Below are 25,571 nucleotides of genomic sequence, written 5' to 3' on the forward strand. Positions count from 1 at the left end.
TGTAATAGTACATCCGGCTATATGGCATTGTTTGAGAATTCAGACATTGTCTAAAGCAAAGATAAATACAAAATTATAACATTAAAAACGCAATGTGTCAGATCAACACATTCTAATCGTAATATCTAACAAACATATATCATCACATCTGGCTTAAACGTATCGTATCACCCCATCTCATCAAATAATATAGACAAGTATTGTTACAGACAAGTCATAATCGTTTCAGAAGCCAAACGACACCAATTGAAATAAGAGTCAAAATGATATCGAAAGAATACATGTTTTTTAGAAGTAAATATTGTCGTGACCTAGTTTAAGAGATAATCTTAGTTTTGTAAAAAAAAAAATGTGTATTGTTTTTAGACGTAGTCAGACGAATGACGTTGCAGAATACGGGTACATGAGAGGAGAAGAATATGGCTAGGGCTTGTAGAAAGATGTAGAGTGAATAGACTGCTTATTGAAACGACAAGACGATCACCCCCCCCCCCCCACCTGTAAATAAATACAAACATAAATAAAAAATAAACATCAGTTGAAGTCTTCAGAAGTTTTATCAAGTATATTTAATTGTTGTGTCCCTTAGATGTTTTCGGATTTCCGTTGAAATAATGAAATAGTACCAAACATACAACACACTAAATCCAAGCCAGGACAATATATACATCATATATTTACTCTATGTCAGGGGAACCCCTCTCCTACCACCGAATATATTAATATTTTATTCTTTAAAGCGCAACGCCCAGGTGCGAAATGATTTGAAAGCAGGTGTTTTTGTTTGTTATGGAGAGAGTGTTATTGGGGGGGAAAATGATGTCGATATTTGTTTGAAATGCCAAATAAGGTATAGCAATATTGGTTTGATAATCTTTCGTTTGATTTAAAGTATGTTTTACAATTTTGTTTATTTAACTAATTAAAGGCGGTCGTATGCTAAATTGCATGTTAAGTAGTTTATTCAAAGACTGTAGCTCGCCTGGAATCGCCTCTCGTTTCCTAACTAAACTTATATACAGCCACAGATTTATTAAACAATCCAGCAAGCAGTGATGTCATATATCGTGAAACGACCCGCGTTACATAAACAATATATCTTTTTATGTCTTAAAGTTTGAAAGTGCAGCTGTTCATTTCAGATATTGTTTGGTCTAAGCGATCTCATATAATGGCCTGTGCTCTTTATAATCGATATCAAGTTTCGATCTTTAAATATCTTTTGTTACAAGGAGAAAATTCTAATAAAATCTTTAATCTGTATATTGCCTTTTTTTTTCTTTTGTATTTGTCATTCGAAAATTTCCTTTTCCAAATTGTAGAGATTTCATTTTGCACTTGACCTAAGTTTTGTGTCGGCCTAAAAAATAAAGCAGCGTTCGCATGAACCTGGTTGACACTTCCCATCAGTACAAATTTGAAGTTTCATTCACGTGATTTGTTAGTGTCTGAAGGAATTCATTTTCATGGCAACAGTTGGAGAAATGTATCAAGGCGCATCAATACCTCAAACCCAACACAAAGTTTACCTATTACTATCAAGCCGCATCAAAATATACTTACAGTGAATATGTTTGAGAATGGTTAATTGTTTTGGAAGATGTGTCACGATATCACCAATATAAATTAATTTTCAGAATAGCTTAAAACCAGAGGCACTAAAATCTTCAATAGCTGTCGACATCGAAATATAAGAACGCATAGATCTTAAAACACCTATGACCACCGCTGGATTTACCTATAGCAACATAAGCTATAGATGAGGGTCCCCGGATGATTGGAACCCCCCAAAAAATTAATTCCAGTGATATGATCACAAGGGGCCCAATATCTCAAAAAGCTTAGGGCCTTATCAAGTCTAAATCTAGCCCTGCATCTAATCGTTTTGTTGACGTCTTAAGGGAAACAACAAAACAAGACCTCTACAAGGCATTCTATTACCAACGTAAATGCTTTGCTGTATGTAATGTCACATTATGGTGTCAGCCAGCCCGTCTCTTGATTTGATTTGAACTGCTCTTGTCCTACTGGGAGAAAGAGCGTCACTCGTATACTTGTAGGAAACATTAGCTAGAGCTTAGGTCCCCTCCAAATATTTAGCACTGACATATAATATCTGCACTTATAAAGGGCCCCCGTATCTCAAATAGCTTAGGGCCTTTTCAAGACTAAATACTGCACTGCCTATTACCAGTTCAAACTTTGACTCAATCTAAGGTTATCCTGGAGTATAGACGAGAGAAAGTTGCTGAATGCATGTGTATGGGGTGATACCATCGACCTGACGTGAACGCTTTTCAATATTTTGTTTTCCTTTTGATTCAACATTCAAGTGGTCTTTCATTTGGATTGTCACGATGAATGAGTCTTTAAATATGAGTAGGGGGAGGAAGAAGAAAAATAGCCACTTGCTTGTCATTAAAGACGTTGAACTTAATCGATGGAGTTTCAGAAGTTCTATTACTGCTTCTATACTGTTACATTAGTGCGTTTAGCCACAGGGCAGTTTTCCTACATTTCACAGCAGCCGCAATGAAGTGTCAGACGAGATGAAGGGATGACATAGAACGCTGCCTTACTTTGGACGATGCCTCAGGAGAAAAAACATTAAGATTTGATTTTTTTAAAAGGCTTTTTAATTTATTCAAGAAATCAGTGGTCCAGTAAAGTAGGTTAACTCTTTCTCTCCTAACTGACGATACCAACGTTGATTCCACCAGAATGTGGTAAATAATTACGGAGAGAAAGAGTTAAGTTCACCTTTAAGAGCTTGTGATCTATGGTGCAGATGATGTAAGGGTCATCAGTTTCTATGGCTCACGGTTAACGGGGGTGTCATGTGGCCAGCACATAGATCAACCTCCTTTACAACAGGTACACATTAGAGCTGGATGGACTCTATGGTTCAGATAATGTAAAGGTCATCAGTTTCTATGGCTCACGGTTAACGGGGGTGTCATGTGGCCAGCACATAGATCAACCTCCTTTACAACAGGTACACATTAGAGCTGGATGGACTCTATGGTGCAGATAATGTAAAGGTAATCAGTTTCTATGGCTCAGGGTTAACTAGGGTGTCAGGTGGCCAGCACATAGATCAATCTCCTTTACAACAGGTACATATTAGAGCTGGATTGACCCTACAGGTGCCCTAAGGATCTTGAAAGTAAATATCCCAGTCTTTGGCAGATTTCAAACCCGAGACCCCCTGTTTAGAAGCCAAGCGCTTTACTACTCAGCCACCGCTCGGTCTCCGTGGTCAAGCTCGAATAATATTTGCTAGTGTTATTCTGTTTACATTTAGTCAAAACTTTTAATTCATAAAAAACAAACAAAGTATTCAGGTAGGAGACTACAATTTTGATTGACTCCGCCTACTAACGTAATGACATGGGCGTATCAATCAGGGAAATGATATTGTTGTCTCCTCAATTACGAGGAACATTTTGCAGGGCAATTCTTCTCTAAATTAACGGGAATTCCCCAGAGATTTCAATCCCAGGAAGCCATGCACTGACTGAAATTCATGCTGTTAACTTTAGAATAGCTTTAAAAAAAAGGATGCCTTTGAAAATAATCAGATTGAGAAGAAAAGCAATTTGAATAATGTTCTGGTAACGACAGGGGCCATCTCTAAATGAGAAGTCAATATAGGTAGCTTTGTTCTGAGCCAGAGAGTCTGGTTTGTATTGCTTGTCCTTTGAACACCAGAGTAATCGATTGCAAATTAGCCATTGAATTCAGTTAAGTAGGTCAGTGTACCTGATTTTATTAACTTTATACGATGAACAGACACTTAAGCATAATGACTATTTAAAACAACGCAGTCCTTTTTTTTTTTTACTTAGCTATCTCCCTTAGGAAATGGCAAGGTCCAGGAAAAATATTTAATTAGAAAAGTTTGTGGGTGAAACTACGAATAGCGAACAGAGTAAGAGTAAGAGTGATCTATAGAGCAGATCATGTTAATATCTGTTTCTATGGCCCACTGTTAACGAGGGTGTCATTCGGTCGGCACAACGACCAACCGCCTTTACTTTTTCCCCATCTAATGTCTGTTACACATTAGAGCTGGCTGACTCAGAGGCGCGCAAAGATCCCGAAATTAAAAATCCCAGTCTTCACCAGGATTCGATCCCGGGACCTCCGGTTCCGAAGCCAAGCGCTTTACCTCTCATCCACCGTGCCTTGGAAGAGTTAAAGGTATTAAGTTTCTTTTGACGTTGTATGAATGATAAATTAAAGGTCTGCCACACAAGCTAATGATTGATACATATTTATGTTTGGTATATGCGTTAGTTTTCCAACGTATTTTTTATGCAAAAAGAAAAGATATTAAGTCCATTAGATTTAGGATTAATTTGTGTTTATAGATATTTAATTATTTAATCACTAATATCATAATGTGTGTGTGTGTGTTTTGATAATATCCAAAATCAAAATGAAACGCTGATAGAAAAAAAAATCAATACACTTTTTAGTGTGCATGAAAATAATTTTATTTATTTATAGTACCTCCAACTCAAATGTAAAAGAAAATTGATGGATATTATCCAGTGCCTATTGCACAACTCGCTTCCAATGTGGGGATAGCATGTCCTATCAAGGTCTGACCTTTTGTAGTTTGCTTGCATTAGATATTTCGATGTTCCCTCGAAATGGATTATTACACCGTAGGCCAGTGATGCCCAACCTTGTACGGTCTGCGGGCCATTTTAATTTCCGACACTCGTGTCGCGGGCCACATCAATAAAAAGATTATAAACAAATGAAATAAACAATTTTAAATAGCTTATTACAAACCCGTGGCTCTAGTAGGCAACGCAAAGTAGAAAACAACTGTCTGCATCGCTCGAAATGAAGCAGAAGTGTCTGGCTTTGTATGTCAATCAGTTTCAGTTGGAGATCTGTCGGGGCACTCCTCAGAGTCAGTAAAAAACATTTCGAAATCTGCTTCTCTGTCGGAACAAGCGTTGTCTCATTTAGTTTGGAATGGCGATCTGTAGGCTACCATGTCTTCCACTCGTTTTGCAATAGTCATGCGAGAAAGACTGACGGCTTTAACTGCATTTTTTTAAGAATTAATTTCTTTCATCACTGCTAGCAAGCACTTTTTTGACACTTCATTTCTGAACTCTGATGCGTGCAGCTCTGTAGTTCGTCCTTACCACCAACTCATTTTCGTGTCTCTTTTTGGTAAATATTTTCATCTTTGACTCAAATCACTCAAACTTTTTATCTGCAAAAAGGCTGGAGAGGGGGGAGAATGCATGGTAGCCAGACATTACCCGCGGCCTGCGGGCCTTAGTTTGTGTTTACTAATCTAGTGGATTGCATTTATATGTGTGTTAAAATTAGCTAATGATCCTTTCAAGTTTTTCTCTTTCGCTACGAAAATAAAATTAGTTTTGCGAAAACGGGTTAACTCGATTTGTTAAATGAAAGGATTATAAAGTAAGTCAGGACGTTCTAAATTTGCAGATATAAGGAACGAATTTATGTAAAAATGTTTTTGAAACACAAAATTGAAGGTTAATTTTATTACGTAATGAAATCAATAGACTATCTTTTGTGGCAAAGTGTACTTCTTAAAGAGTAGATCTAGATCTAAATCCTTTCGATCTTTTCTCATGTCAACATTGTAAACAAAGCCTAGATCCATAAAATACTATAGCTTTAATAGAGTCGGTCAACTTTTTTTTTTTATTTGAGGGTCTTAAGTTTGTTTTAGGGCTACAATACATACACTACGGTCTAAGTTAGTACCCAAGGAACATTTCTGCTAAGTTTTATCAAGATTGGTCAAGCGGTTTTGATTTCTAATTGTAACATACATACTAACATACGCCTTACTTTCTACTTTATAGTATATATAGTAGTTATTATACATTTCATTTTTTTTCCAGCAAAGAAAATAAAAAAAATTGTCTACAATCTATAAAACTCTCCAGTCTTTACAATCTTATCTTCAAAATCGTATTGTATTAAAAAAAAAAGTAGTAACAAATAAGTAGACTTTGATTTATAAAGTAATTTAAGATAAAATTTTATTTTTTGTTTTGAAATCTCTTGGTTAATATTACTACTTTTAATATTAAGTCGTTTAGATAAACACAATGCAAATAGGATTCTCATACAATGCTTCAGGGCTTAAATTCAACAAGTGGGAACAAATCAGAGCTAATCATTGTTGTCCTGAAGTTGGATTATAAAAAAAAATACTACTTATGAAAAGTTAATTTAAAGCTCCCCTTTCAGACCTTGCTATCTATAGGGCAGATTATGTAAAGGTCATCTGTTTTGTGGTGCGTTGTTAAGGAGGGTGTCTTGTGGCCAGCACAACGACCAGCCGCCTTTACTTTTCAACTAATGTCAGGTACCCATTAGAGCTTGGTGGACGCAACAGGATTCGAACCCGGTATCCCGGTTTGGAAACTAAGCACTTTACCACCGCGTCTCCAAAATGAATTAGATTAAATCTAAATGGTTAGCATTTTACTGAACAGTTTTTAATTATTTTAAAGTGTTTTATAATTTAAACGTTTCCTAACGTGGATAAATTCTCAATTGATTCTCTTATTTAAATACATATGTTGATGTCTAAAAAAATACAAAATTCATTTCCAACGTTTGTTGTTAATACTGATGTCTTATTTTTCAACACTTTGATTCTACAGTGAATTGATACTCCAACATCTTCTACTTCTGCTGTGAATACAACTTGAACCTAACCAGCTTTCAACTTAGCCATGAAGCTAATAAAAGATGTCATGAGATCCAAGTTTTAAAAAATGTTACTTATTATACTATTATAGTTCTCTATTGAATACACATATTCTTATGTTTTCGGGAAAAGTCAGAGTATGGTCACATGACCAATGCATTATAAAGAGCAGAACGATTCAATGTTCCTGTCAATCATAATCTCTGCCTATGGGCTTGTCTGTAAATTCATTGATCAGGTCTGTAGATGTCGATCACACATATGTGGGCCTTCAGAGGCGTCGCAGAGGTTGGTGCCCCCCCAGTGCGATTTGCAGCACTTTTCCAAAAAAATGTTAGTTTTTATTTGGCTTGGTTTGTTTCTACTTGTTATAACTAAGACAATAGTTAGAGCTTGACCTACACTCATAGACTGGTACACAACTGTTAGAGTTTGACCTACACTCATTGACTGGTACACAACTGTTAGAGTTTGACCTACACTCATAGACTGGTACACAACTGTTAGAGCTTGACCAATACTCATTGACTGGTACACAACTGTTAGAGCTTGACCTACACTCATTGACTGGTACACAACTGTTAGAGCTTGACCTACACTCATTGACTGGTACACAACTGTTAGAGCTTGACCTACACTCATTGACTGGTACACAACTGTTAGAGCTTGACCTACACTCATTGACTGGTACACAAATGTTAGAGCTTGACCTACACTCATTGACTAGTACACAACTGTTAGAGCTTGACCTACACTCATTGACTAGTACACAACTGTTAGAGCTTGACCTACACTCATTGACTGGTACACAACTGTTAGAGCTTGACCTACACTCATTGACTGGTACACAACTGTTAGAGCTTGACCTACACTCATTGACTGGTACACAACTGTTAGAGCTTGACCTGCACTCATTGACTGGTACACAACTGTTAGAGCTTGACCTACACTCATTGACTGGTACACAACTGTTAGAGCTTGACCTACACTCATTGACTGGTACACAACTGTTAGAGCTTGACCTACACTCATTGACTGGTACACAACTGTAACATAGCGGCGTTTTGTTTTGTGTTTTTTGAAAGTTCTTAGACAAATTGTATCATTTTCATTCACGTCAGGAAGTTGTCACGTGGCATGGCACCTCTCTCACTCCCCACCTAACATCATCAAGACACACGTTTTTGTTTATAAGAAATAAATCTCAAGATGTATTACAAATTTAATGGCATGATTGATCTAAAACTAATTGATACAATTTCACTTTATGTAAGCTTTTGTTTTTATTAAAGCATTTGTAGTGATGGAGCAGTTGCTAACGATGGCACAAGTGTTTCGGACCTTATCACAACAGAAATTAATTCAATCCTTTGGAAGGAAAGGTCAACATTTTAAACTTCTAAAAATAATATAAATCGACAAAGTCAGCATTTTCTTTAATCTGCTACTCCAGTGTATAAACATAGTGTATGTCTAAAATAAATCATGATTGAAATAACAATCTTCTGTAGATAATGTATTGAAAGAGGCTGAAATAGTAGGACATTTTTTAATAGGACTTGAAATGACTAAGCAATTTACGCTTTGAGATCCACTCGTTGAACAAGAAAAAAAAACTCGCTTTCTTTAGTTGAAACATTCCGACGCTTGTTCGCCCACTCGCCATGACGTATTTGGTTTGTGTTTGTAATTCTTTCCGAATTCATCTGGGATAGATTCTATGCTATACTTTTCTTTCTGTAAAAGTCATTTCTCCATTCTTCTAGACCTCATGACTCTAGTAAAGGGAGATGTACTAAAAGAAAGGAGACTTACTCTTGGGCCCCAAATGAGACATTGTACAGCAGAAGGGATGTCTCTCTCCCCTACTCCCTGCATACAAATAAGGGTAAACAATTTGTATACGTATGTAGAACCTATATCACATTAATAACGTTTCGGTGGATGTGCTATTTGATTTGGTAAGTAGAGGAAGGCAGAGTTGTATTCATTGCTTATACACATAGAAGAAAAGTTTTAACCTGTTCCTGCTTGACTTTTAGTTTCTCTCACAATTTTTAAAATAAACATATCTTAAGAACCATTTTAGAAACACAAAGTTGTTAATACAAAAAAAAGAAAACGTTGGCACAACATAGTGAACATTATATATGAAAAATCGTGGGTTTACATTTTCATGATTACTAAATTACAGGGCCTTCTGATTTGACTCTAAATTTTGAACACAAATGCTCTTTCTTCCCTTTGTCTCGTCACAGAAGGGAAAGGGTTGCCAAAATATGTCAGTATAGTGTATGTCTAAAAGCAATGTTAACGATACTACAAAGATCCTGAGCTGTTGGTGTAATATAAAGGGTGTCTGCATGTGAGTGTGACTGCTTGTGTGTGTCTGCATGTGAGTGTGACTGCTTGTGTGTGTCTGCAGGTGAGTGTAACTGTTTGTGTGTGTCTGCATGTGAGTGTGACTGCTTGTGTGTGTCTGCATGTGAGTGTGACTGCTTGTGTGTGTCTGCATGTGAGTGTGACTGCTTGTGTGTGTCTGCTATGTACTAAAATATTTGGTCATCGGTATAACGCATGAAATGATATATTAAAAATGTATTCAATTCAACTGTTGAAATAATTAAATTAGTACATCTCTCCTCCATGACAAATCAAATCATAGTGATAGACTCATGAAGTGAAAGATTAAACAATAATGCAAACTCAGTCTAAAATAATTTGTTATCTCCCTTTGGTGTTTGTTGTTTCCGTTTGTCTCTGTCGCGTTGTTGTTTTGTTTCCCTCTAAAAAGCGTCTCTCTTATGCCTTCAGGTAAAGTACACTAAAGATACTCCACTAAATGAAATCAGAGGCGATAGAAACAACAACTACAGTTTCTCTGTTAGCTAAAAGCCTGGAAACATATGAAAGTGTCACCCGATAGGAGACACGCAAACTCTCAGACACACTAAAATAAAAAAAAGAGGATTCAGCGACTCCAAACATAAAAGATGCATTCAGTGAAAATAGCTTCGATCTCCACAGAATCTCACGTTTGTTTTACTCAATCACTAAGCATTATCATTTACATCAAGCATTTCTTTGGGGGGTCGGGGCTGGATGCGGGAGTGGGGCTTCAGATAAAAATACACAACTGACGGTGAGAGTGTGCTGTCAGGGGAGGGGAAGGCATGCAGAGTAAGAAATCTACCCCAACGAAGGGCGTTATCAGGATTAGGGGCCCCCGAGCCCTTGAACTTTGCATAAAAGTTTCTTAAGGATATGAAGACGAAGGATTCGTGGGATTACAGGCTTCACCTTATCCCCTGAAGTGTAGGCTACTCCTTACTGGTCCCAAGAAAATCTTTTTTTTTCTTTATTGAACCTTTTACAGCCAAACACATTTTGTTTTAAAAGCAAAGAGAGAAAAAAAAATCAATTTGTGGAACCGAAGGGAGATATCAATGCCCGGTTGCATATGACAGGTTTTACGGTCACCCACAATGGCACGGGCTGTTATTTGGTGTCCCCAACAAGTTGGTAGCTTTAAGTTTCTTATAATGTGTCCTGTTTGATCGAAACATTTCTAAACACTGGAAGAACGCAAGATCTCTGCCTTATAAATGCGCATTTATTCTACACTTCTATAATACACAAATTACCTAAGATAAATGTGTTTAAATCATCTATATCAGACTATCACTTTAATACTAGGAAATACACAATTGACCTAAGATAAATTTGTTTAAATCATCTATATCAGACTATGCCCAGTCTTCTAGGGGGGGGGGTTTGGATTAGAAAAAAAAATTGTCTTCAACTCTGAAGGAGCAATCCGAAACATGGCTATACATCAATTAAACGAGAACAATTGACTTTAGAAGTAATCAGGCAATAATGTTTATAAAGTCATTCCAAACAATAAGAAACAGAGAAGAGTCGTGCAGTTCATGTTTGTAAAGGTTGTTAGTTTTCTGAGCTAGGCCGATACAGTTCACGTAGGAGGATCAGAGATTTTAAAATGCAATTCTCCACTCAGTTGGCATCGCATTAATTATTTCTGCCCAATTACGACCCAAAAAAAAATGAGTACGAATTAATTGATCCTGCCTTATCAATATTACAAATATATCATTTCCATCATTTTATATTGTGTAGCCATAATTTTTATTTTTATAAAATTTCTTTTTTTTACTCAAAATGCAATCAGAAAATATCAAAATTAAAAAAAACAACAGCAAATTAGTTTTTTTTATTATCCTGTTTTCTTCTCGTCTGTAGTTTTATGTCTGTGTGTGTGTGATTTCAATAAGAATGTAGATCTCTTTGTTAAATAATACAGTGTTGTCTGCAGGCTCCACTACCAGGCAGTAATGTACGACGTTTGGAACATCAAAAGTGAAAAGATAAAATATATATTTAGAAACAAAAAAAGAATTTTGGAAGGGTTTTTATAAAATGTGATTTAAACTGGAATATTCTACAACCATGCATTACTCTAGGATGCCAAGTTCGTATTTCTTTAATGCTCAATGTCTCGTCCATCTTATTCATTATTTTGTGTGTGTGTGTGTCATTATTTGCATTGGAGGCATGCGATGCGTGCCGAAGTAAAGACACTGGTAATCCTACTGCTGTAATAGACATGGAAAGACAATTTGGCATTTGAAGATTAAATGATATTGAAAATAGGGTTGCCTATCCTTTTCTTCCTGCGTAATGTCAGTGCTTAGATTTTTAAATAGTATTGCTATTATTATCATCCCTTTTATTTTTAATGTTTGCTAGAGATTTACATTTTTGTCAATAACTATTTTAAGGTATACACTTTGATTTGTTCAAAGTTAGGGTCAAGGGGAGTTATTTATGTAGAATCACTCCGAAAATATCAGATCGTGTGTGTAGTTCACCATTCAGCCCTTACGATCTATAGAGCCGATGATATACAGGTCATCTGTATCTGTGGCTCACGGTTAACGAGGGCGTCATGCAGTCAGCGCAAGGGCTATCCACCATTACGTTTCCACAACTATAGTCAGGTACTCAATAGAACTGGTTGGTAACGTTTTGGTGTTACTGAGTCGTATTGGCATTATACTGTTATGCCAATACATAAAAGCGTCTTGTCACACTTTGAAGCTACCTGGCATTCACTATGTAGCACAAATATATAAAAACATTGCCTAAATTTATTGACGTTGATTGCCCAACTCCTATACACAGTAAAATGTCCCCCAAAAAATTCAAAAAGTTAACAAGACCTTACGAAACAGAAAGATGATACAAGTCTAACAAATGTCCACTATAAATTTGTAGATAAAAATAGGCTTCCAACATAGTCTCTTACATATTTAAGGCGAATGGACAGGAAGCAGTTGGATGTGTCGTCAGAGGTTGCACTGACAAGTCTAGACACACCTTTTTTTAACAATTTACGTCACTATTCTCTTTAGAACACGCCAACTCAAATTTGAAACAATCAAGCTGAGAGAATCTCATCACACTCCAGGACCTTAGTCGAGAGATGATTTTATTGATACGTGACGTGCCAGTCAATGGTAGTGAACAGGCCAGATTTAATAGCAGACGACACTGAACAGTGCCAGGTGATTTGACCGTAGTCTCAAGTACATAGCTTTAAAGAAAAACCTAAAAAATAAACTAAACCTTTGATTTAAAAAAAACGTGAGCATCACAAAATAATAATAAAGCTTGGTCAATAGCAGGGGTAATATGCATATAAGACACTTTGGGTTTGAAATCAACCCTTTAGTACTTCTGTATGAACATGACTTTTAAAGTAACGGGAAGTGAGGATGTAGAAAAGGTCGAACGAAAAAATGTTATTTTGACAATGTAAACAAAAAAAAGTGATTCCAGATGACTATTGGACATTTGATGCAGTAGGGTTCTCGCTGGAAAAGTTGAGACACATTTGATTGTGATTATACTATACTCCCCCAACATGCGCATCAAATGTCCACTGAAATTTAAGACCAGGTCAGTATGTACTTATGTTCTCAATGACTTCATTCAGTTTCATTCACTTCATCTTAGATTGATTTTTGCTATTCAACTAGATAACATAATTTGTATTAGCCCGAAAATTGGAAATTAAGTTTGACTACAAAAGTCCCCCTCAGCGTTATTACTATAACAATAACAATATATAGATACAAACACATAAAACATTCGTACCTCAAAATACGCACACACAGGCACAGACACATAACCAGGGCTATACGAATTAGGATTCTATATATGCTATCAATGTTATTTAAAACTATAAAACCCCTAAAACGATTTGCCCACAGCGACCCCAACCGTATTTTTCTTTTTCCCTCATAAGGCCTAGGTCCATGAACATTTTGCTAATGTTATAAATTTGTTATCGTTAGGTCTCTATCTGATTTGTTGGATGTAGTGTCAGTGGTAGAAATGGAACACGGAAAAAGCTTTATGTCATTGTCATGAGTGTCAAATAAATGTCTGTTATAATTAAATTGCTAACAAAAAGTTTATTTTATGACTTGCATTTATTAACTTTTCTATTGGGTATTCAACATCTTCATGTGCACAGACTTGTGTGAAAATTTGAAAAGTATGGCGAAACATGGGGGATGATATTAGATAAGGTCAACTACATTGCCACACATTTGTAAATACGCCAACGTTGGTTGGATTATTGTGGGAGTCTTTGTAAGTGCACATTTAATGTCATCTTCAGCATCAAGTCATTTTCTTTACTTAGACTTGATACCTTGCAAGGTGGAAAACCCTACTTCTCAAAAATATAAGCCTACTGTTAGAAATGGATAAAGAAGGATCAACACAATATCAACATAGGATAAGACTGCAAAAAAGCGATCCAGAATTGTGTAACTGACATTGGAAAACAATCATTTTTAGCTGCATCGATTTTGATGAAAAATGTCACGCGGTAATGCTCTATGACAGAAATGACCATTGTAGTCTAGATTCAATGCCCCTTTTTCCTTATAGACAGCAGATAAAGTTGGCAAAATATGAGTTTAATTTTTATCCAGTTTTGTTTGCCAAAGTTGAAGTTTCATTTGGACGAACGGATCTTTTCAGACAAATCGAGGCATCATGTATTTGACCCTTCCATTTAAAAATTTAATTATTCAAGGTGACAAAGATGTCTACCAGGCAGTATCAGGTCCGCTATTTTCTGTGTTTTTCTTTCTAAACAAAAAACTTCTTCCAGAAGATAAAAAAATAATTTTTAGAACCTTGCCTCTGAACAAGCACGTCACATCAGTGGGAAATAACAGAAGACGTTGAAGCCATCAAGCTCAGTACAAAGACGTAACTATCAAAGAACAAAAGGCATGTCTACCCTCAAACAGTGATGTTACACTCATTAACTTTAAGTTCCATCTTTATCCTCTAGAAAAATATCTTTCTTAAATATGTCCCCCTCATTTTTTATTAAATTTTTGTTTGACGATGGTTTCATTTGCATAGATAATAGCAATCCAGGTAATGTGCCTTTGTTTTGTTATGTCAAATGAAAATGGATACCACCTATGGTACCAACTATGCTTGCTACAAACAAAAAAAAAAAATTCAAATGGTGCATAAATAAAAAGTTTTTAAAACCCAAATTTCTGATGGTCTAAGGCGACCCTTGACAAATGTTCATTCGACCTCCAAAGGTTGAGAACCCCTGACATAGACTATCAACAATTTTATATTCTGAGCATCAGGAAGAACAATACTATTTTTATGTATCAGCCTTTGTTGGAACTTCTCAATGCTACTGTAATAGACTCGAGCATTGCTCTTAATCAAATCATCTTTTCCAAAGTTACACTTTTCAGTTAGATGGAGATTGCAGTCATAGATACCTTTCAATTAAAGGGGTTGAGCTATTACAACTTTAATTTTAAACTTTCCAAAAATATATACAATATGTTTATTGATAGATAAATATTCTTACATTCAGCTTAGAAAAAATAAATAACAATTATTGTGATCTTTTCGACATAAATGATAAGACAATTATATGACTATACTTTATATATTGTCCAGACTTTGTGAGTTTTCTCACAATACATAAATGTCTCTTCAAAATTGAACAAAAAAATGGCTTTCTTTACAATTACATATTTCAGTCCATATTTTATTTTTGGGTTCAACACAAATTACTTCGAACATGTATCTAAGGTAGAAAATAAGTTAAAAGAATCATTTTTCAGATTTTGGGATCTACAGATGATGTTGTAAAGCTTATACGTTTTATTGGCTGACAGTTAACGAAGGTGTCATGTGGTCAGCACAACGACCAACCCCACTTTAATTCCCCAAAGTATGTTAGTACCCATTGCAGTTGGATGGACTCATGAAATGTACTACAATAAATATTTAACATTTAAATACATATAATGTACTCTTACCAAGTGTAAGCTAATTCATAATAGTTGTATAACAATGATGATTAGATCCTCTCCATTCAAAAAAGTACCATTAGTAGGACCTTTAAATAACTTGCAATTGTATCCAAACAAACACAAGATCAATTGTTTGGCCTATTGAAAACGTATCAACAGAGCAGTGAGCTAGGACTAAAGTAGTACAGAGAGATGACCAGCCCAGGCAAAGGTGTTAATGGACTACACTTTGTCGGTCAGTTTGAAGAGTACCAGAAGAAAGGGTCAATAACACCAAGGGAACTAAGCAGAGCTTAAAGACTAAAAAAGTTTCGAATCCAGAGAAAGAACAAAAAGATGACTCACAGAAATTATAAATAGATTTTATTTTGGTTTATTTTTAAAAAGTAGGCGAACCAAAAACTGTAACAATATAAAAATAGTACCATGACTAGGCAAGCTGTAATTGTCGTGTAAATGTTTCGCAATAAGCTGTGCTCAAATTAACCACAAAGACGAGTAACTGGCGCCTAAACTAATAAGCTTCTAGCAGAAAACTTCTTAGTTTTAGCCTGAAACGTATCTAAAAGGAAAACTCTAAATTCAAACATCTGCTACCTTGAACAATTCTTTTCTGGCTATATAGAATGTCCCTAAGTCAACCCAACTTAAAGGGCACAAAACATACGTTGATCTATAAGAATGATTTTATAGACACATAGCACATATTCTGTACATGCTCTATGCCAATTAGTACAATATAATATAAACTGAGCATAGTCGGGTCAAACTAGTATATATATATAGATCAATTTATCTATCTCTATATATTTATCTCAATATCTCTCTCTATATATATCTATATCTATATTTATCTATATCTATCTATCTATCTATCTACACACACACACACACACATATATATATATATATATATATATATATATATATATATATATATATATATATATATATACATAAATATATATATATAATTTTTATTTATTTATTCAGAATACCCAGTTTTTTTTGTGTTTAAAATTAAATATGCAATTATATTTGGACATTTAATTCCCTGAAATCGCTACTTAAACTCAGGAAAAAAAAACCTTTTTATCTGAGATTTAAATAGCGAAAAAGAAATCTTTAAATTTGCTCACGGTCAAGTTGAGCCTTCGGTTAAGTGAAAGTTCAATTCACTTCCATGTGTCTCAGAGGTATAGACATTTCTCTACATGACGTCCACACAGTCCAAGGTAAACAGATGTAAAGGTAAACAAACTAATCATCTAAAAGCTTGATGTTGTAAAGCTTTACTCCTGAAAATGGTAGGGACTATTATTTTCCTTTTTAGTCTTCATTGAATAACGAATATTATACCAACTTTTTAAACATTACGTTTATTGAAGTTTTTTAAACTTTAAACAATAGACTGATAATATTATCTTTTTTTTAAATGTAACATACGATAATGTCTGGCAGTGGCATCACTAGGGTCGGTGTCAGCCCCGGTGCGGTTAGCTCAGGGTGTCACCCCCCCCCCCCATCAACTTTCACCAAACATTCTCCAATAAATACTATCGTTATTGTGTACTTTATGTTGAACCAATACAGTCAGCTGATTACCTATTTTCATTGATTGTTACACAAATATAAAATAAGTGTCAATTATATTATAAAATGTACGTTTTCCATCCCCTTAGCTATGGTCTGGAAGAGCGCTTAAAGCTCCTACAATGGAGTCGGGTGGAGTTCGGGCGCCAAGCGTTTTTTCAGCTTTATTGAGCTTCAGAAACCCATTCTCCTTAATTCTAGCTTGTACTTTTTCTCTTAGTAATAAGATTGTAGTTACAATAACTAAGAAAGGATGGAACTGTCTGTATCTGAAGAGTGAGATACACCCAACTTCATCCCAGGCAAATGAGCAGTGATTCTCAAACTTTAACCGTTGGCGCCCTAGTAAATGTTAAGTCTTTTTCTTTCAGAAATATTGCTTTTTAGATAATTATAATTTTTCTTGTATTACCGAAAAAGTTATTTCTTGAGCTAGTATTAGAGAGGCGTCAGGTTCCAGTCTTTTATCTTATAAAATACAGACGTTACTTCAAAAATTAATATGATTATATCGAACGCGTCATGCATATAGTCATGCATGTTAACCAATTACTTAAATTCTGCTAATTTATTGGTTTTCCTGGCTAGATCAGGCAACCCATTCCATGCGCTGTCCAGCTCCGCCAAGTATTTTCCTGCGTTCTGAGCTTCATCAATTCTTTCTCTGTCGTCTATAACGCATTTTACTTCCGGTAGAAAGAAAAGATCATGTCAAGTTTAAAGGATAACGGAGTGGTCCGTTCGAATAATGAAGTAGTTTCTTGGAATCTGAGTCCAATATATTCATCCTAGGAAAATAAAATAATTGGCCAAACGTAAGTTAAATAAAGAAAGAGTCAGCATTGGACAATATAATTGTGCAAGGAATGTTCGAGGTACGTATGGCGCACGTAGGCCTCAAGATAAGTTAAAAGATAAACTTCGTGATAAGTAAGAAGCCTTGCCGCGAACATTTTAGTTTTTGTTACACTGAAAAGAAGATTATACGAAGTTTTTAACTTACAATATTTTAACTATTTAAACATTGATAATAATGTTATTTGACTGGGTTAATATTCAAACGTTGCTTGATAGCTACTATGAAATACACATTTTAGATTTGAACGCTTTCGCATCCGTCGCCAATGGTCAGGACGCAGCGCCTCAAATGAGAGAACGTTGGACGACCTCCTCCTAGGAGGTGCCTCCCACCCCTCACAGCTTGAGAAAAGCTGCAGTTGATCGTGCTAGTTTGTAATGAGCTTGTTGTCCTAAGATCGTCCTCCTGGTAAGCAAGATGTCTTATAGCGGGCCTGTTTTATTCAATCAAAAAACGTCAATAGTAGGATGATACTATAGTCGGGAGAAATAGTTCCGTTCTGTCGTAAAAAGGAGGTAGATTGTGGAAGAGGTGAAGAGGCATTAAAATATTTTCTAAAAAAGAACCTTTCAAATCTTTATTTTTTGTTTCCTAAAGAAGATTATATTTAGAAGATGAAATGACGTCCCTTAAATTAATTATTTAATTTCTAAATTTCTTAAAATGTAGTGCTAATGGCGTTTTTATCTGATTCATACTAAAGTTTAAAATAACTACAATGCAAAAGACCACTTTTGCTTTCCTCTTGTAAGCACGTACGGTAATGTTTTAGACATCTGTACCAACAACAACAACAAAAAATATAGTGAAGCTTAAAATAAAATATATGATCTAGAATACCAAAGTTGATGTGCCTTGTCATGTTTGGGAATATAACTACAGATTGTTTTTGATGCGTCTTCTTTTCCAGTTTATAAGTTTTTCCACTTAGGTGTCACCCCCATATGGTCCACTATGGTTGTCACCCGGTGCGACCGCACCCCCCCCCGCACCCCCCCCTAGTGACGCCACTGATGTCTGGTTTAATTTGATTAGTCAATTGCATGCTAAATTGTATTATAATTTCATTTTATCGTTTCATTTTGTTTGATACCAAGTGTAGTTTAATTTAAAAAAAAAAAAGTGTTATGCAGGATACTCTCAGTGTGGTAGTGATAGTGGCTTGTTCAAACAATTATAAATGTTACAGTTATACTTTTTTGTAATTATATTTCTTAATAAGTGTATATAAAATGTTATGTGTGCTATAGTGTTGTACCTTGTACTTGTTATCATGGTTGGTAATTAATAAATATACTGGGGAATAACAGACATTTACATGTTTGGAAATTCATATCCTGATTCTTGAGGTGCTCTAGTGGTTGGTGCTTGTAACAGTTTTAAGTGTTTGACTGCTGTTGGGTAATATAGTTCAATATCATAGTTTTTTTAATCAAATATGTATCCAGGACAGACGCAGACGACGAAAAGAAACTTTAAATTGACAACTGGAGGAAAATGTTTATGTATGCGTAGTATGTGAGAAAATATGTAGGTTGCAGCTGGGGCTGCGTAGTGATGTACATTACTGCATTCCTCGATAATCTTCGGACTCGAAGACAAGCCTTATTAATAAAGTAGTTTGATGATAAATTAGAAGACTAGTTAGGGTTTCTTGGGGGTTCTGAATGTCATTCAGGTTATAAGAGATAGTGACTAATAGACGTTGCTATAAAGTCATTTAAAAAAAGGTATATTAAAAAAAATAATGTTCAGGTTCAAACTTGTTACATTATATGAGCAGTAGAGACACTTGAAACTCAATTTTGCACAAAACCTTCACACCATAAGATGAATGAAAAAGTCTTCAGCGATAATCATTTTATGAAAGGAATCTGAACATAGTAATGCATAATATATCGATAGTATTCCTTTTGTTTTTTTCAAAAATGATTTATTGACGACATAATGTGTTAATGCCGAAAAGCCATATAAGGCAAACCCTGATCCTGTAGGGCTCATCCTAAGGAAGAATACGTGAACACAACTCAGCCTTTACTAAAATTGACCTACGCTGAGATAGTCTTTTAACTCGTATCAATAACGAGGCTTGGCTGCGCGCATCTTCATGGCACCATTTTGGTGTCAGAATGGAGTTCAGTGCATTCGTTTAGTTACATAGCGTGCTAGCAACACGCTAACTAAGAGAGAAAGACTAGATGGCGCCCCACGAGAACTCATTGCTATGCCGAAACGGACCGGAAGTCTAATTATGTCTGACACCTCAGTAATCAAGTTTTCTTGGTGTATACCATAATCCGAACGATTCCTTTTAGTCAACACGTTAGAATAATGGCGGATTCATATGAAATGAGCAGACGATAAGAACAACCATTTCTACACACACCCCTTTTCTTATTAAATGATAATTACTTGCATATCTTAACAACTCAAACCAAAGTATTTTTGAGCCAAAAAAAAAATAAGAATAGTGAAACAAGCATTTTACACTGCAATTAGGTACTTTGATGTAGTAATCGAAGAAAATTTATATAAAAATAGTAAGCTCATGTTTTCACACAAACTCATAGGAGGTCCAGTGAATCTCTTATTTGGTAGGAATAAAATTAAATAGGTATGCTATGATATCTTTGAGACGTGCATGAGGGTGAAATTTGAACATAGTAGATTTTTTATTTCAAAGATATAGATATGGTAGGCTAATATATAGTTTGGATATCGAGAACGGAGTAAAACTTTCAATAAACAATAAAAAATTTAAAAAAATTAAAACGTAATTGCCTGTGATCCTCACGCAGTCTTAACACTGCACGTGATTCTTATGTCGTCTGCTTACTTTCGGCCTTTCTAAACATTTCATTCATTCAAATCTGCAGTATGTTTAAAATTCGCACACACAAAAAAACAACAACAACTAGACTGCCTTTTAAATTTTACTTTAAAAAAATGTTTCTGTGCGTGTAATTTGCAATCTAAAATATTACAGTTCCTCTTATTAACTTGCCAACTCTTCATGGATTAGAATCTAGACACTGTAAAGGTATTTCAAAAGCAGTTCTAAACATGGTCAGAGAACTTCTTAAAGTCTATGTATATAAAAATCATTGGGGAAAAATTACTAGACAACACAGTGAAAACTCTGGCGTTTCAAGATATAACTATCTTCAAAATTAAACCTGGGTATTTTATTACCGGGTATTACCTCACTCGACTCAGATGTTTCTTAGTAAAGAGCTGAATAAATATATTGACGTACAACGTAACAGTTTAATGTAGCTGCACTGATATAGAAGAGCTTGATTGTGGAAGTTCACTGGCATGATTCCTTAAAACTATTGAAGCATTACAAGAAATAAATAGATTGAGAAAGTAGAGGCCAACATTAGATTTAGAAAGGAGGGGTTTGTTTTCAAGAGACGATTTGTTGATTTGTTGCTTGTTTTAAATCAATAATACTTTTTTTCGGTACATTTAAAATAGCTGATAAACAACATGCACTTTATAAAATTGCCCTACAATACGTACGTTTACATTATGTAATATATTAAAATATTGTTATAAATGGTTTATGTGTATGAAAAAATATTTAAAAAAAATTGCTTTCCAAAGAGCAAAATGTGACATTTATTTATTTGAAGCAAGCTACAGACAATGTGTAAATCGAATTAATACTAATTCTTTAACTTCTCGAGATGTAAACGTGACATTCAGACAGACAAACAGACGTACAGATAGCACAAGCTATTAGTTGCATTTCCCTTTTCGGGGGGCTGCTAAAAAATAGAGCAACACATTCAAAGAGAAAAAAAAAGATAATATGCACGCTAATTTAAAAAACACCGAAGGGAAAAAGGAACACACTCACAAGAAGTTTTTAAAATAGAAAATGATATTCACATATAAAGAATTAGAAATGTTACAGGTAGAGATAAACGTCTAGAAATATATAAATAAACATTTAAATTGAAGTATAAATAGACTGACCTTTATGGTAGTTATCCAAATGTAACATTACAACTGATTCAATAGAATGTACCTCATTCCTACCAATTGTACTTTTACACAAATTTGTAGTTTTAAAAAAAGTTTGCCATACATCGGCATGTCAGACCCAAGGCATAGATTAATTTACTCGCCAAGACGGTTGTCAGCAGTAATTCGGAAGATAACTGTATAACAGAAGTCTTATGGGAGACTCTTCTAGTCAAATTGAAATCAATATGTGTGCAGTTCTATTTATGCAAGTCGCGATCAACTGATAGATCTATATGCAGCTAGATGTTGTGACTTCAGTCAGCATATGCTAAGTAGTGAGGAATTATTGATGAGAAAATGAATTAGTGTTATTAATTGATGGCAGGTTACAGAAGCGGGCCGGCGTTAGTTCACTTTATGGCGCTGATTCTCACTTAGTGGCGCTGCTTCTCACTTAGGGGCGCTGCTACTGTCTATCTACAACGCGCTGACCAAATGCTGGCGTCTAAACAATGATTCGAGCGCGGAGAGCTGGACACAGAGCGTAGAGTTTGGGATACTTTAGAGTTGTGCGGCCTCCCCCGCCGCAAGCCTGGCTGGGGAGAAGGCCGGGAAGCCGAGACTAAGTGCGTGGGGGAACTAGCGGTGCGCACCGTCCCCTCGCCTATAAGGTCACTGAAGTCCCCTGGTCAAGGGGGCAGGGGGACTAGGTTGGGGGTAAACTAAAAGAATTTCTATTGAGTAGCCAAATCAAGCGCTCTTGACCCCCATGGGCTCGTTACGCTCTAGAAAGGTCATCAAAAAGTCTTTTTATATTCAGATCATTAATAAAAATCTTCCTGAGATGTATGTGTGTGCGTATATATATATATGCGGATAGGTAATGGGTAGGGATTATGGGGTAAAGTATTTAAAAGACAAAACTGGATGTGTGTCAGGCATTGTAAACCTGATCTCTGGGACTACTAAATGACCCATTTATCTTTCCTTGAAGTTTTTCAATTTTTTTCATTGGGGGAAAGCGGGTTATTTGAAAAAAAAAATCAATTAGATCTATGTAGGCCTATTTATCTTCTCAATAAGCACTCCATCAGCCGTAAGCATATACTGTCACATCAATCTAACGTAAGCATATACTGTCACATCAATCTAACGTAAGCATATACTGTCACATCAATCTAAATCAGCTCTTCTTTCCTTAGCTAAATACAATACAATATATAATCAACCATTCCCAGTAGTATCGAAGGCGACACGTGATCATGTCAAATGTTTCTGGTTGGTTGAACTTCAGAGATGTAAATTAAAAGGTCAAGGTTTAAACAGTAGCGAAAAAGATAGATAGGTTGTAGTAACGAAAAAACTCACAAAGAATATATTTAAAAATGATGTCAACTTTATTCAGAACATAGATAAATAGGGGCAAGTCACAGAAACACCATGGAGTCGCGGTGAGCGGTATTGCGCTAGGCTTCCGGACCGGTGAAGACTGGTATTTTAATGGGTTCCTGACACTAGTTGAGGAAAAGTCAAGGCGGTTGGTCGTTGTGTTGGCCAGAAACAGATGGCCTTTACATCGTCTGCTCTATAGATCGTAAGGTCTAAAAAGAAAATTTACTTTTTAAACAGAAAAAATCTGTCAGTTTTAGAGCTTGGCGATAAATATTAAAATAATTTTTTTTTTACTTTTGATCAGTGCCTTGTGTACAATGGGCCCTATAAGGCTTGTACAGTTGGCCTTTATTTTCATTTTAATTAGCTGCAAAATCAAATCTTCTGTCTATTGATTGTTTTGTTTTTGTAAAATATCATCTGCAACTTAAGAAATTCTCAATTCACAATATTTTAGATTGGCGTGATGGCTGCCTTGTCATGTGGTATGCGCTCTGGACTGTCGTTCGGTGATCTTGAAAGTCAAGGGTTCGAACCCTGACCGCTGCCATCATTCGTCGTCCTGCGGGATGTTAGGGCTAGGATGTTAGTATTTTCAGAATAAGAAAGAACATTTAACTCATGTAATACATTTTACAATCATAATGTTTACCTTTACGATAGCATTTGCTGGTTGATTGGGGATCTAAGTTAATTGAAAACCAGTTACGAGATAAACATATAATTTATTTTGTTACTTGAAAAAAAGTGTACACTAGTGTACTTCGCAATAGAAAATACCATGTAACACCTTTCACAATTTTACATTGAGTTTTTAATAACGACAGGACAAAGCCTCTTGGCTACCTACGGGAGGTAAAAGCTGCTCTGAAACTTTCTCCCCTCCACATGTCAAACGTAGGGATCGTTTGGATATTACGTAACGGGGGTGAGGGTTGAGGGAGGTATAAATAGCTGTTTTAAAAGGGAAAGAGGTTCTGAAGATTTGTAACGTAACAAAACAAAACAAAAGTCAAATGAATTAACGTTACAGCTACAGTGGTCCCTTGACTTTCGCGGAAGGGCTTTAACACGGGTTTTAATAAAAATATATTAAAACAAATAACAATATACAATTATACATATATATTAATAGAAATAAATACTCCGCTTTTCTTTTAACACCACGAGTTTTCCCATGAATTTTCCGTAGGCGACCCGATGCATGTCTACAGTATTAGGAGGATATAAAACTGAATTCGTTCTTAGCAGTTTTTCTCAAACATTGGATGAATCTTCTAATACCCTTGCAAAACCCCTCAAAACAGGAGCTGATGGATGAAAAAGCAAGTACATCAACATCCAAAAGACAATGGCTTTGTCTGCGTGGCTGCGCTAAAATTTGTTGATGCCAGCTGGGTCTGTGTGGCTATGTGAAGTACTGCACTTTTCTTTAATTTCTTCTTACTTAAAGATAGTAAAAGATTTGACTGTTGCTCACCAGATATTGTTTTTATTAATGGACTTTTCAATCAATGTCATGCAGAGGCTTGCACTCATCTTACAATTAATCGGTTTAAAATCAGAATTACATCCTCTATATATCAATACTTATTATTCAATTTTAATGCTTTCACGGGGCTTGGTTGCCACGAGATCTCGGGTTCAAAACCTGTTGTATATTAGTAATTTGAAATTTGGATCTCTTAAGTTGCCCATGAGTTAGCCCAACTTTATTTGGTACTTGACATTAGTTAGAGAAGTTAAAGTTGGTCGCTGTGCTTGCCTAATGACATCCTCATTAATCATAGGCCATCGAAACAGATAAAAGAAATATCATCAATCTCATGAATCCAAGAAGTAACATGCACATTCATAAAATTGTTTTTGTAAAGTGTTGTTTCTAAATGTAATTTTTTTTTAAAGTCTGCAGTTCTTACATACTACGGTGATATATGAAGATATATGCAAAAGTATAACACACCACTGTTATAAGTTAGATAGTTGGTAATATAGTAGGTTAGTACATGTAACTGTGATACCGTCGGCCAAGTAAGGTCAAGCACAAGTGTCTCATCATCAACCTATCGTCTGCTACGAGACATTTCACAGATAAATAGGACAACAAAATCATCTCATGTTTCCTCTCAGAAAAAAAAGTCGATTCCACAATGATTGTAATCGATTACTGTAATGTGCTGAGCTGAACGTGACTCCAGCGCTTGAGCCGATAGAGAAACACGGAATGTCGATACTGATACAAGCACTTGACGCGATCTAAGAGCCGATACCGTAATGTCAAATTCTAAATTTGTCTTGTCGTCTGCAAAGATAAGAAGACCTCTGAATTTTCCCTTATAAAATCTTAACAATCTACAACTATTTAAAATAATGCTGTAGTTTCTTTCTTCCAAAGATGTTCGTGTAAATTTTATTTAAAACTGACAATTTCAACAAAAAAAAAATGTAAATTTTATGAACAAGAAAAGCTTAAAGAATACTTTTTAAATAGATAACAAAGCTAATATTACGCGTACTTGTAGTAATTAGTTTTGATCAGTTGAACAATTCAATTTGTAATAGACTATACTAACAACTATAAATCTGCTAGATTACAAATAGTTTTTCCAATTGTTTTTTGTTTAGCTCTCCA

General features: G+C 35.4%; 1 protein-coding gene across 1 annotated transcript in view; it reads right to left on the minus strand.

Annotated features, from left to right (window-relative positions):
• Positions 1 to 22,078, minus strand: part of LOC106065626 (muscarinic acetylcholine receptor M5-like) — a 97,971-nt gene extending 75,893 nt beyond the window's left edge. The window contains exon 1 of the mRNA XM_056008890.1: positions 21,557 to 22,078. The gene's annotated coding sequence lies outside the window, so the exon portion shown is untranslated. The remainder of the gene's footprint in view (positions 1 to 21,556) is intronic.
• Between the last annotated feature and the right edge of the window lie 3,493 nt (positions 22,079 to 25,571).

The sequence above is a fragment of the Biomphalaria glabrata genome, chromosome 13 (assembly GCF_947242115.1).
Source record: "Biomphalaria glabrata chromosome 13, xgBioGlab47.1, whole genome shotgun sequence".
NCBI lineage: Eukaryota > Metazoa > Mollusca > Gastropoda > Planorbidae > Biomphalaria > Biomphalaria glabrata.